Below are 11032 nucleotides of genomic sequence, written 5' to 3'. Positions count from 1 at the left end.
AAACGAACAAAAAATTATTTATTCATGTCCACTGAACAATTTATCGGTCATTACATGATGGCACGATCGTTTGCGGTCACGGTCGAACGCTCGTTTTTCGAAAATGTGTTCGGCCGATTTTTCGTATAGTGTATGGCCAGCATTGGACTGGGATACCATTAAAGGTCATGTGTGTGTGTGTGTGTGTATGTATGTATGTGTAAAGGCAGGTGTCCCAATACTTTTGCTAATATAGTGTATGTTAGACACTAGTGATGGGCTTAGGCATGTTTGGATCGAACCCACCAGGAAGCTGTCACTGCACACCACCAATCATAGGCAGTGTTGCATCTCCTGACCAACAGGGGTACATACACACACTGCCTATGATTGGCGGTGTGCAGTGCCGGCTTCCTGGCGGGTTCGATCTAAACATGCCCGAGCCCATCACTGTTGGACATTAATGTCAGTAAAGTCCACCAAGCAGGTCTTATCCTGGTTGCATATGAATGCCAGAACACAGACAAAAGCAATATTAGTTACACTGTTGTTGGTTACTAAGTGAAGTTACTTGTTACTTTTATTGGGGTGGACCCCCCTGACGTGTGTGTATGTGTGTATATATATATATATATATATATATATATATATATATATATATATATATATAGTATTATAATATAATGCCCTTAAGGCTGGGTTCACACTATGTGCGTCCCCGTTCATTGTTTTCAGGTCAGAATTTTTGCCTGAATTCAGACCTGAAACAGAGCCAAATACGCACATGACCCTTCTACTGTGCGCTCCGAGGCCACCCAGGAGCTGTGTAAATCAGCTCCATTGAGAGCCGGTCACAGTCTCCTATCATGCGAATTGGATGCGGCAGTGGCAAAATTACCAGGGTCGCAGCAGTCGCACTTGCAACTGGGCCCTGGCGTTCTACCACTGTGGGGGGGGGGGGGGGCCAAGACCCGGCATCTCCCCTGCACCTCTGGCTGTCAGTTGAGTATGCAGTGGGGGGAGGTGGGAGGGGGCGATCGGCAGCTCTATGGTGGCAGCAGGATCTCCCTGGGGCTAGTAGTTCTCTTCCAGAGTGCAGTGTATACAGTGGAGAGGGGAGGGGCCTCGGACCCGGGCATGTATCAGTTTCATTCTTCAGTGTACAAGTGAGTCGCTCTGCTTGTATACTCTTGCTGATACATGCCCGGGTCAGAGGGTCATCCCCTCTCTACTGTATACACTCGGGAGGAGAACTACTAGCCTCAGGGAGATCCCGCCACCCACGAGCACCATAGAGCTGCCGATCACCCACCTCCCCCTAGGTGGGGGGGGGGGGTACAGAGATGTGCTCGGGGTTGGAGGTGCACAGGCAGCAGAGACCAGCCAGGTACATGGGGACCCTGAAGTAAAGGGGGCTCTCTGGGGACCCTAATGTAAGTAGGGAGGCTCTCTGGGGACCCTGATGTAAAGGGGGGATCCGCACTAAGATATGTAACGAGAATATATATATAACACATGTATATTATATACATGCGTATGCCCGCCCAAGGGTATGATTTTCTTTACTTCGCTGCTTTGGGCTCTAGCCCCAGATCTTTTGTAGACCTAGCAACGCCCCTGGTGGGGTTCCTTGCATCGGGGCCCTGAAGATTCTTGTTAAGCCTCTGGGATGCGGAGAAACCCTCATCCAATTCGCATCAGTGTGAACCCAGCCAGCAGGTACATTTGCTACAAAAACCTCTGTTCAATCTTAACCACCATATAATGGAAAAATCAGACATCGTGGCAAAACAGGCCTATCGCGTCTGCCGCCCCAACAAAAGATCATTGATTACTGACAAACAACCATGAAGGATACCAATAGTCAGACATGGGATATCTACATGATGTGTATATACCGGTTTATAAGAAATGGACAAGGAGGGACATACTGGAAATGGAGCGAGTACAAAGAAGGGCAACAAAGCTAATAAAGGGTCTGGAGGATATTAGTTATGAGGAAAGGTTGTGAGCACTGAACTTATTCTCTCTGGAGAAGAGACGCTTGAGAGGGGATATGATTTCAATTTACAAATACTGTACTGGTGACCCCACAATAGGGATAAAACTTTTTCGCAGAAGAGAGTTTAATAAGACTCGTGGCCACTCATTACAATTAGAAGAAAAGAGGTTTAACCTTAAACTACGTAGGGTTCTTTACTGTAAGAGCGGCAAGGATGTGGAATTCCCTTCCACAGGCGGTGGTCTCAGCGGGGAGCATTGATAGCTTCGAGAAACTATTAGATAATCACCTGAATGACCGCAACATACAGGGATATATAATGTAATACTGACACATAATCACACACAAAGGTTGGACTTAATGGACTTGTGTCTTTTTTCAACCTTACCTACTATGTAATAGACCCATATGTGTCAATGTGAATGTAAGGATTACAAGCATAAAGCATTCTGATGTATATTGTTCTTGTACAATGTCCAAGATAAAGGATTAAAAAAAAAACAAAGGCTACACTTATCTCTCCAAATATGTATTTACTTTTTGCAGTCTTTTTCCAGCAGTATTATAAATGTGTGCAGTAATACACAAGTAATCATGACAGCTGTGTCTCACTTACTGGCTGATGATCAGGGAGCGCTCGTTATCCTCACATAAAGAAAACCTGTTGATCACCATCCAACACCAGTGCAATCCAATGACACCGCCCACAGTATTAAAATCCACCCCTACAGTGTATGTCAGCCTCATTCTGTCCTTGTACATTTAGGGCTCTTTCCATGGGTGGTGGGGAAGGATGCAGGGCTCCCTCCTGCTAAATGCTAATATTATGGCTGGACAGGGATGTATACATGCTGCGGACACGATGCTTTGCATTTTTTTTTCTACTCCGGTTGCAGAGTTTGAGAGGCAGCACCGCCCATTGTGATCAACTGGGACAAACACTTGGCTTGCAGTTGTGGCGCAGTCCCACAATGTAAGATTGGCATTCAAAAAAAAAAAAAAAAACTGTTAGGACGTGACAGTAGCATCTCCTGAACGCCTGCCAGCCATTGCTATACCAAGCTCTGAAAAGAGATCCACCGTGGCTTGGCTGAAAGATTGCAACCTGCGTTTATTTTAGTGGGCTGCCCCTACCCACAGTAACATGGGTAAAGAAGTCCCAGACCCATTTCTTTAAAATCACATGACATTGAATCGCATGGAGCTGCAGCATCCGGATTTGCGTGGGCATTTTGCCCATGTGTGGGGGTGCCATTTCGATTTAATGGCACCCCCTGTGCATCTGCTAAGGAGCAGCACGTTCTGCCTGCAGGTCCAGAATGCACGTGATTTTATGAATGTCCCTGACCTGTACAAGGGTGACCCTAACCTAATGTATCTAGTGCAGCTCCATGTTTTATTCCCTTTAATACCAGCAGTTTCTTGATTTATAAAAATTGTAAAAATGTAGCAGAAAAAAAAATGGGATCCGTTTTGGGTGTCTACTATTCAAAAAGCAGTAATTTCAGGGTTTTTCTTCCAGTCCTGGCATTTCCATTTGATATGTTTTATAATAGAAAGTAAGAGAACAAGTTTAGTTTGCAAATGTGTTTCAAATCGTTCATTTATATAACCTAATGATTAATGAATACCACCAAAAGAAAGCTCTATTTAAATAAATTATATAAAATGTATTTGGGTACAGTGTTGTGATACTTTGACAGTAACTCTGCCATACAACACTGAAAACAGCTTGATAAGGAGGGGGTGAAATATGCTGGACAGTGGAACCTCAGATTGCGAGTAACAGTTAACGAGCGTTTCGCAATACGAGCTATTTTTAAAAAATCCTGACTGGGTTTGCGAGTGTCTCGTAAAACGAGCAGGATTCAAGTTTCTACGGTGTGCAATACCACATTTGGCCAGAGGTGCCGGTGACACTCAGAGCCGTTCGGAAACACTCCGTTCCCGAGTTTCTCCGGCACCCCCCCCCCACCTCTGGCTACATGCGGTATTGCATGCAATAGAAGTCAACGTGAAACGAATTATCTTTGTTTCCACTGACTTCTATGGAGAGACTCGCTTTGATATGCGAGTGCTTTGGATTACAACGGGGCTCCTAAATTGTAAAAAAAAAAAAAAAAAAAAAAAGGGTAAAAAATAAAAATAGTAAAAAAAAAATTGTAAAAAATATAAAAATAAATAATAAAAATAAAAAAACTACTGACATAGTCAGTATATATACACACACACACACACACACACGTGTTTGAGCCTTGAGGTGCACACTCTAATGCCATAGGCTGTACACACAACCAATTAACCAGGGTGACCAAACCACAATCTAACAAAAGTTACCTGGCACAACTATAGTTGGGGTCTGCAATCTGCAGAATCAGCTGTGGTGCTATATTAGTCCACCTGGGAATTTGTGCATGAGCATATGACAAAAAAAGGCAGAATTTAGTGCTTCAGCCTATAGGGAACAGTTGCCTACTTTCCTCTTATTAGGCCTCATGCACACTGGATGTTAAAATAACGTTATAAAAACGTCAGTAGCTTTGCAGTGAGTTTTTGAACTTTTTTCAACGTTTTTGCAATAGAGTTTTTCCACGTTAGCGTTTTTTTTTTTTTTTTTTTTTTTAAGAACAATTTATTTATTTTTTTTTCAATGGATCAAAAACGTTAAAAAATGCTGGTGAGCGACGTTTGAGCGTTTATCGATGTTTATCAGCGTTAGAGCATTTTTACAGCTGAAAAACATCTCTCAAACCCACTTGTTTTGGGGTTTTTCTTTACTGCTCAAAACTGCTGATAACAGCCTACGTGTGCATGGACACATAGGATAACATATTGGAGAGTTTAATGACTGTAGAAAAAAATGTCTACAGCCAAAAACAGCTGCTGTAAAAATGTCAAAAAACGTCCAGTGTGCATGAGGTCTTATTGGTCAGTGGTCACACAATACACAGCAGCATAGGTGTACGCAGCCTATTGCATTAGGGTGTGCACCCCAAAGCTCAAACACACATACGTGTGTATATATATATATATATATATATATATATATATATATATATACACACACATACACACACATTCCTTTGGCAGTAAAGCCAGTACAGTTAAAGAGAAGCATGGTAGCACTTCATTAAGACCCCTTTCACACTGTAAAGCACCTGAAAAGCGCCTCTCATGCCTCCCCAGTGTGAAAGCCTGAGTGCTTTCACACTGCAGCGGTGCGCTTGCAGGACGGGAAAAAAAGTCCTGCAAGCAGCATCTTTTGGGGCAGTGGGGGAGCGGAGTATACACTACTCCTAAATCACCCCTGCCATTGAAATCAATGGGCAGCGCCTGCGAAGCAACTGGTCAGCGGCGCTTTTCGGGCACTTTTAACCCTCTCCTCAGCCGCTAGCAGGGGTTCAAAGCGTTCTAACGGCCGAAAAGCGCAGCTATAACAGCGGTAAAGCGGTGCTAAAACTATCGGAGCTTTAGGGCACTTTCACACTGAGGCGCGGGGGAGTTGGGGATACAGCGCTGCTAGTTTCAGCGGCACTTTACCATCATTTTTGGGGTGCTTTTTGGCCACTAGAGGGGCGCTTTTAATCCTGCTAGCAGCTGAATAAAGGGTTAAAAGTGCCCGCAAAGCACCGCTCCCGCGGTGCTTTACAGGAGCTATTTTTAGCGCTATAGCGCCTGTATCCCATCTTCGTGCCGGCACACAGAGCAATAATGCTAATGTGCTTGGGGTAATTAGGGTGTGCCCAGGCACACCTGATACACTCCCTGTGCACGCCTATTCTCAGCAGGATTTTAATGCTCACAAAGTAACATTGGATCATTTTGATACACTAAGATCCCTTTCACACTGGTGCTGTTTTCTGGTTTTCAGGTGCTTTAGCGCCGGAAATAGCTTCTGTTTAGCACCTGAAAACCGCTTCCCATTCATTCTACTGTGACTTTTTACACTGGGGCAGTGTATCTATGGGAATGTTTGACTATTCTTCTAGAAGCGCATTTGTGAGGTCAGGCACTGATGTTGGAACTTGACTCGCACAGAGTCCTGACCTCAACCTGATAGAAAACCTATAGCTATATATATTAGGATAAATAAGAGCAGAGACTGCGAGCCAGGACTTCTCGTCCAACGTCAGTGCCTGACCTCACAAACGTGCTTCTGGAAGAATGGTCAAACATTCCCATAGACACACTCCTAAACCTTGTGGACAGCCTTCCCAGAAGAGTTGAAGCTGTTATAGCTACAAAGGGTGGGCCAACTCAATATTGAACCCTACGGACTAAGACTGGAATGCCATTGAAGTTCATGTGCGTGTAAAGGCAGGCGTCCCAATACTTTTGTTAATATAGTGTATGTTGGACACTAGTGATGGGCTCAAGCATGTTCGAATCGAAGCCATCACTGCACACCGCCAATCATAGGCAGTGTGGTCTCTCGACCAGCAGCTGTACATAAACACGCAGCCTATGATTGCCGGTGTGCAGTGCCGGCTTCCCGGCATGTTCGATCTGACATTTCCACTGTTGGAAATTAATGTCAGTAAAGTCCACAAAGCATGTCTTATCCTGGTTGCATATGAATGCCAGCACACAGCTAAAAAGGAATATTAATTATGCTGTTGTTGGTACCGAAGTGAAGTGAATGATATCTCTCTGGAGTCCATACCGCTCTTAATACAAGAAAGAACTTTGCTCGCGTTGGAAACCGCAGCTTGGCATTATTGAGCTTATGATCTACCAAAACCCCCAGATCCTTCTCCACTATGGATTCCCCCAGTTGTACCCCCCCCCCCAGTATGTATGATCCATGCATATTCTTAGCCTCCAAGTGCATAACTTTACATATTTTTTTAACAATCAAAGGTGATTTATTGTCATATAAAGTAAACACAGTGTACAAGTTGACATAGTACAGAACACTTCAGGCTAAATAAACACATACAAGTACAGGAATAGAGGTATGGTGACCATGATATACAGTAACTAGTCAAATATCCATAGTACAGTGTAGAAAGTAGGGTTACTAACAGGATCATTTCAGTCCCATATACCACAGTAACTTTGAGCTAAACACCAATGGAGGCCTAGGCAGAGGTCCAAGGGGCCCACACTATCGTATTTCCACTGACAACCCTTATGTAAGTGATCCTATACATAGGCAGGGCCGCATCAATCTGTGCCTCCCAAGAGGCGAGGGCATGATCCATTTCAGGAGAATCTCCTCCTTTGCATAGAATAAAAGGTAAGCAATTCATTTGGAATGAGGAGAGTGTTGTGCATCCTCGTGAACCCCCAACAGGACCAATTCTGCTAGTACTGGAAGGGACAGTTGTAGCCTCAAATTTATTTCACTGAATACCAACAACCAATAGGTCGATATAATTGGGCATTCCCAAAACATATGGAAGAATGTACCCTCATGTGTTTTACACCTGGAGCATATGGGATCTCTGTCCGGAAAGATTTGATGGAGTTTCTGGGGCGTGTAGTAGATTCTATGTAAGAATTTCACCTCAATGAGCTTGTCATTGGAAGAGATGACTAGTTTGGGGCCGTGTTCAAGGCAGTCCTCCCAATCCAGAGAGGGTATGTCTCTATGCCATATTTCCAAGTCTTTCTATCTTGGGGGAGTCGGTGCCCAAGAGTGCTCCATATAAAGTGGAGAGGGGTTTACTAAGGTCTGCTGGTAACAGAAGCTCTTCAATGGGGTCAGCAGAAGAGGCAAACGAAGAAACTGGGCCCTAGCAGCATGCCATAGTTGCAGGTACCTAAACCACATCCATCGGGGCAAATTGTATTTACCGGTAATCAGTAAGTCTGGGAGTGATATCAATTCACCTTGGGGCATAACATGGCTCAAAGTTGTAATACCGTATCTGGCCCATATGTGGGGGTTGAGAATAGTACAGAAATGTGGTAGGTTGGGGTTCCCCCATAGCAGATGCACCGGTAACCATGGGTCAGAAAGCATAAAACATTGCCTAGCAGATGCCCACACAAAGATATGACCATTCAACGGAATCGGAAGGAGGCAATGACTCTGGTACCAGAGTTGTCATGAGAAAAAGGTTTACAAAGAGCCGTCCAATGTTTATGAGTCCCCTTGCCCAGCATAAATCCAGTTTGGTCTATGTCCACCAAGTCCTCAACCGAAGGGGACAGTTGATTGGCCAAGACCTTTGCAAAGATCTTGGCGTCCACATTTAACAAGGTCTGTAAGATGCACGGTCTTGTGGATCCTTGACAGGCTTGGGGACCAGCACAATTATAGCCTCGTTTATAGAGTCAGGCAAAGATTCCAAGGACTCAAGGTTAGAGAGGAGTGACGTCAACTTGGGAGCCAAAAGTTCCATAAAGTTGGTTTAGAATTTGGATGGTAGGCCACCCGCCCCAGGGGCCTTACCTCCCTGGAGACGCTCCATTGCCATTTCCTCCAGAGTGATGTCCGTCTCTAGCCTCTCCCTATCCTCCGTGTATAGGTAAAGGGTCAAAGAAGGAGGAGTGAGCAGAGTCTGAGAACTCGACCCGGGAGGTGTACAAATCGCTAAAGAATTCCATAAAGCGGGTATTAATGCTAGCGGGTGCCGTAAGCAACCAGTCATGCCCATCCCTAATAGAACCAATGGGAGTGGAAGGAATATTACCCTTGGCCAACCATGCCAGCAGCTTCCCACTCCCCCCCCCCCCCCCCCAAAGTGAAAGACCTTCTGGGCCGATTATAACCGAGCTTAAGCAATTTGGGCAACCCTAACCGTGGACAGATTACGCAACGCCTGTTGCCATGCTTGGTAGTGATCGTCATCGGGGGCAGAGACATACTCTGCCTCCAGTTTAGTCTCCCTCTTAATGCGTTATTTTTTAAATATACTCCCCCCAGCCCATGACTTAAAAGAGTCCCAGAGGGGAGGCAGAGTCAGTATTGTCAGTCCAAAAATTACATATAGATGCAGTGAGAGTTTCCTGCAGGCACGCATCATTCCCCAAAATCTGGATAGTCACCAGAGATGGGACTCGGGGGGGTAGTTAGAGCTAGAGAAAGGCATAATAGTGCATGATCAGAAATGCCCCGGGGAAGCACAGATAGACCCTGAACACATTGCAAGGCAGAGCTAGAGGCAAAAACCAGATCAATTCTAGACAAGGTCTTATAGGTGGAGGAATGGCAAGTATACTCTCGTACTGTCGGGTGCATGTGTCTCCAGACATCCGTGAGGGCAATGGTGTCAGCTCATTGTCGGAGGTCAGGAGGGTCACGAGCCAATGTGTTCAGCCTGTCCAGATGCGCAGAAGGGACCATATTGAAATCACCCAGAAGAAAAACTAGATTAGTATTAAACTGTACCACAAGTTGCATAATCACATGTAGGATCTGGGCCGAGGCTGGCAGCAGGACATATATCCCGACCAAAACAATGGTTTTGTCATAAATGTTAGCATGTACGATGACATATCTCCCCTCCCTGTCTGTCCTGACCTCAGTAAGTTGGAACGGCAGGGTTTTCCAGATTAGGGTGCTAACCCCGCGAGCATACGTGGAGTAGGTGAAGTGGTAATTCAGGCCCATGCTTTTTTTTTTTTAGGCAAACTGTTTTAGGTCCCTGGAGATGCATATCCTGAAGGATACAGATGGGATACCTTTATAGACTTTTTTACTAGCAATGGCAGCAATCTGCGATTGTTAGCGGGACTGCGACAGACAACTCTGACCCCAAATTACACTTTTTGGGGACCAGTGACATTATTACATTGATCAGTGCTATAAAAATGCACTGATCAATGTATAAATGACAGTGACAGGGAAGGGGTTAACTGTTCTAACTGTAGGGGGCATGGGCTGTCTGGAACACAACAGATTGCAGATGACTAGGAACAGCAAATCTCCATAATGTCTCCTGTCAGAGCGGGGATCCACCTTATTTACATAGGCAGATCCCCGTTCTGTATACCAGAATCCGCCGGACCCGGACTATGGAAAACAATTTTCAAATTTCCGAAACAAACTGCACATGTCTAATTGGGAGTATCTCACCCAAAATTACATTTTTGTTGCAGGGGATGCCTGATATCTGACTTGTATCTTAGTGCAGACTTCTGGGAAAATCAGTGAGCCAATCACACAAGCAGGAAATTACATATCTGGGGGCGTTCTGTACACCTGTGTACAGAACATCTCCAGGTAGTCATATTGCATTTCACAGAAAATTAGAGCTGCAGATTAAAACTGAAAAGTAAATTTTAATATCAATTACAATGTAACTTGTCGCAATTGTATGTGATTTTTTTTTTTTTTATTTGCTTTTTTCCCCCCATGAAAGTGGAGTTACCCTTTAAAATACTTGCACACTTTCCCTGCTTTGTGAGGTTAAAGCCTGGTATACACATTTTTTCATTAAAACCATATTTGAAAACTATTCCATATAAGAATGGTAGAAAAAACAGTTCTTGAAGTCATCAAAAAGGGGCTGTGTCTTGATGCACATCACAGGAAATCAGGCAAATTGATGAAGACGGCAGCTTTGGGTTGATTGCAGTTCACCTCGACCTTGCTGGCAAACCAACACTGCTAGTCCAGTTGGGCAGACTCGTTGAAATGAAGTCAGTAGCTAAAGAAAGACTTAGAGACATTTAAAGCATATTTCCACCTTTGCAGCCAAAGTGGGATAACATACATCTATATCAGAAAAAAAAAAAAAGTTCTAGTCAGGTTGAAAAAAAAGACACCAGTGCATCTAGTTCAACCATAAAAATAAATATAATATACAATCCCATATACACAGTTGATTCAGAGGAAGGCTAATGCCGCGTACACACGAGCGGACTTTACGGCAGACTTGGTCTGGCGTACTGGATTTCGTTGGACAATTCGATCGTGTGTGGGCTCCAGCGGACTTTGTTTGCTCAAAAGTTGGACGGACTTAGATTTGAAACATGTTTTAAATCAATCCGTCGAAATCGAGTCCGGTCGAAAACTCCGCTCGTCTCTATGCTAGTTCGACGGACAAAAAGCCACGCTAGGGCAGCTATTGGCTACTGGCTATGAACTTCCTTGTTTTA

This window comes from Aquarana catesbeiana, linkage group LG09 (genome assembly GCF_042186555.1).
Source record: "Aquarana catesbeiana isolate 2022-GZ linkage group LG09, ASM4218655v1, whole genome shotgun sequence".
In the NCBI taxonomy this organism is placed as follows: domain Eukaryota; kingdom Metazoa; phylum Chordata; class Amphibia; order Anura; family Ranidae; genus Aquarana; species Aquarana catesbeiana.
This window is presented reverse-complemented; position numbering follows the sequence as displayed.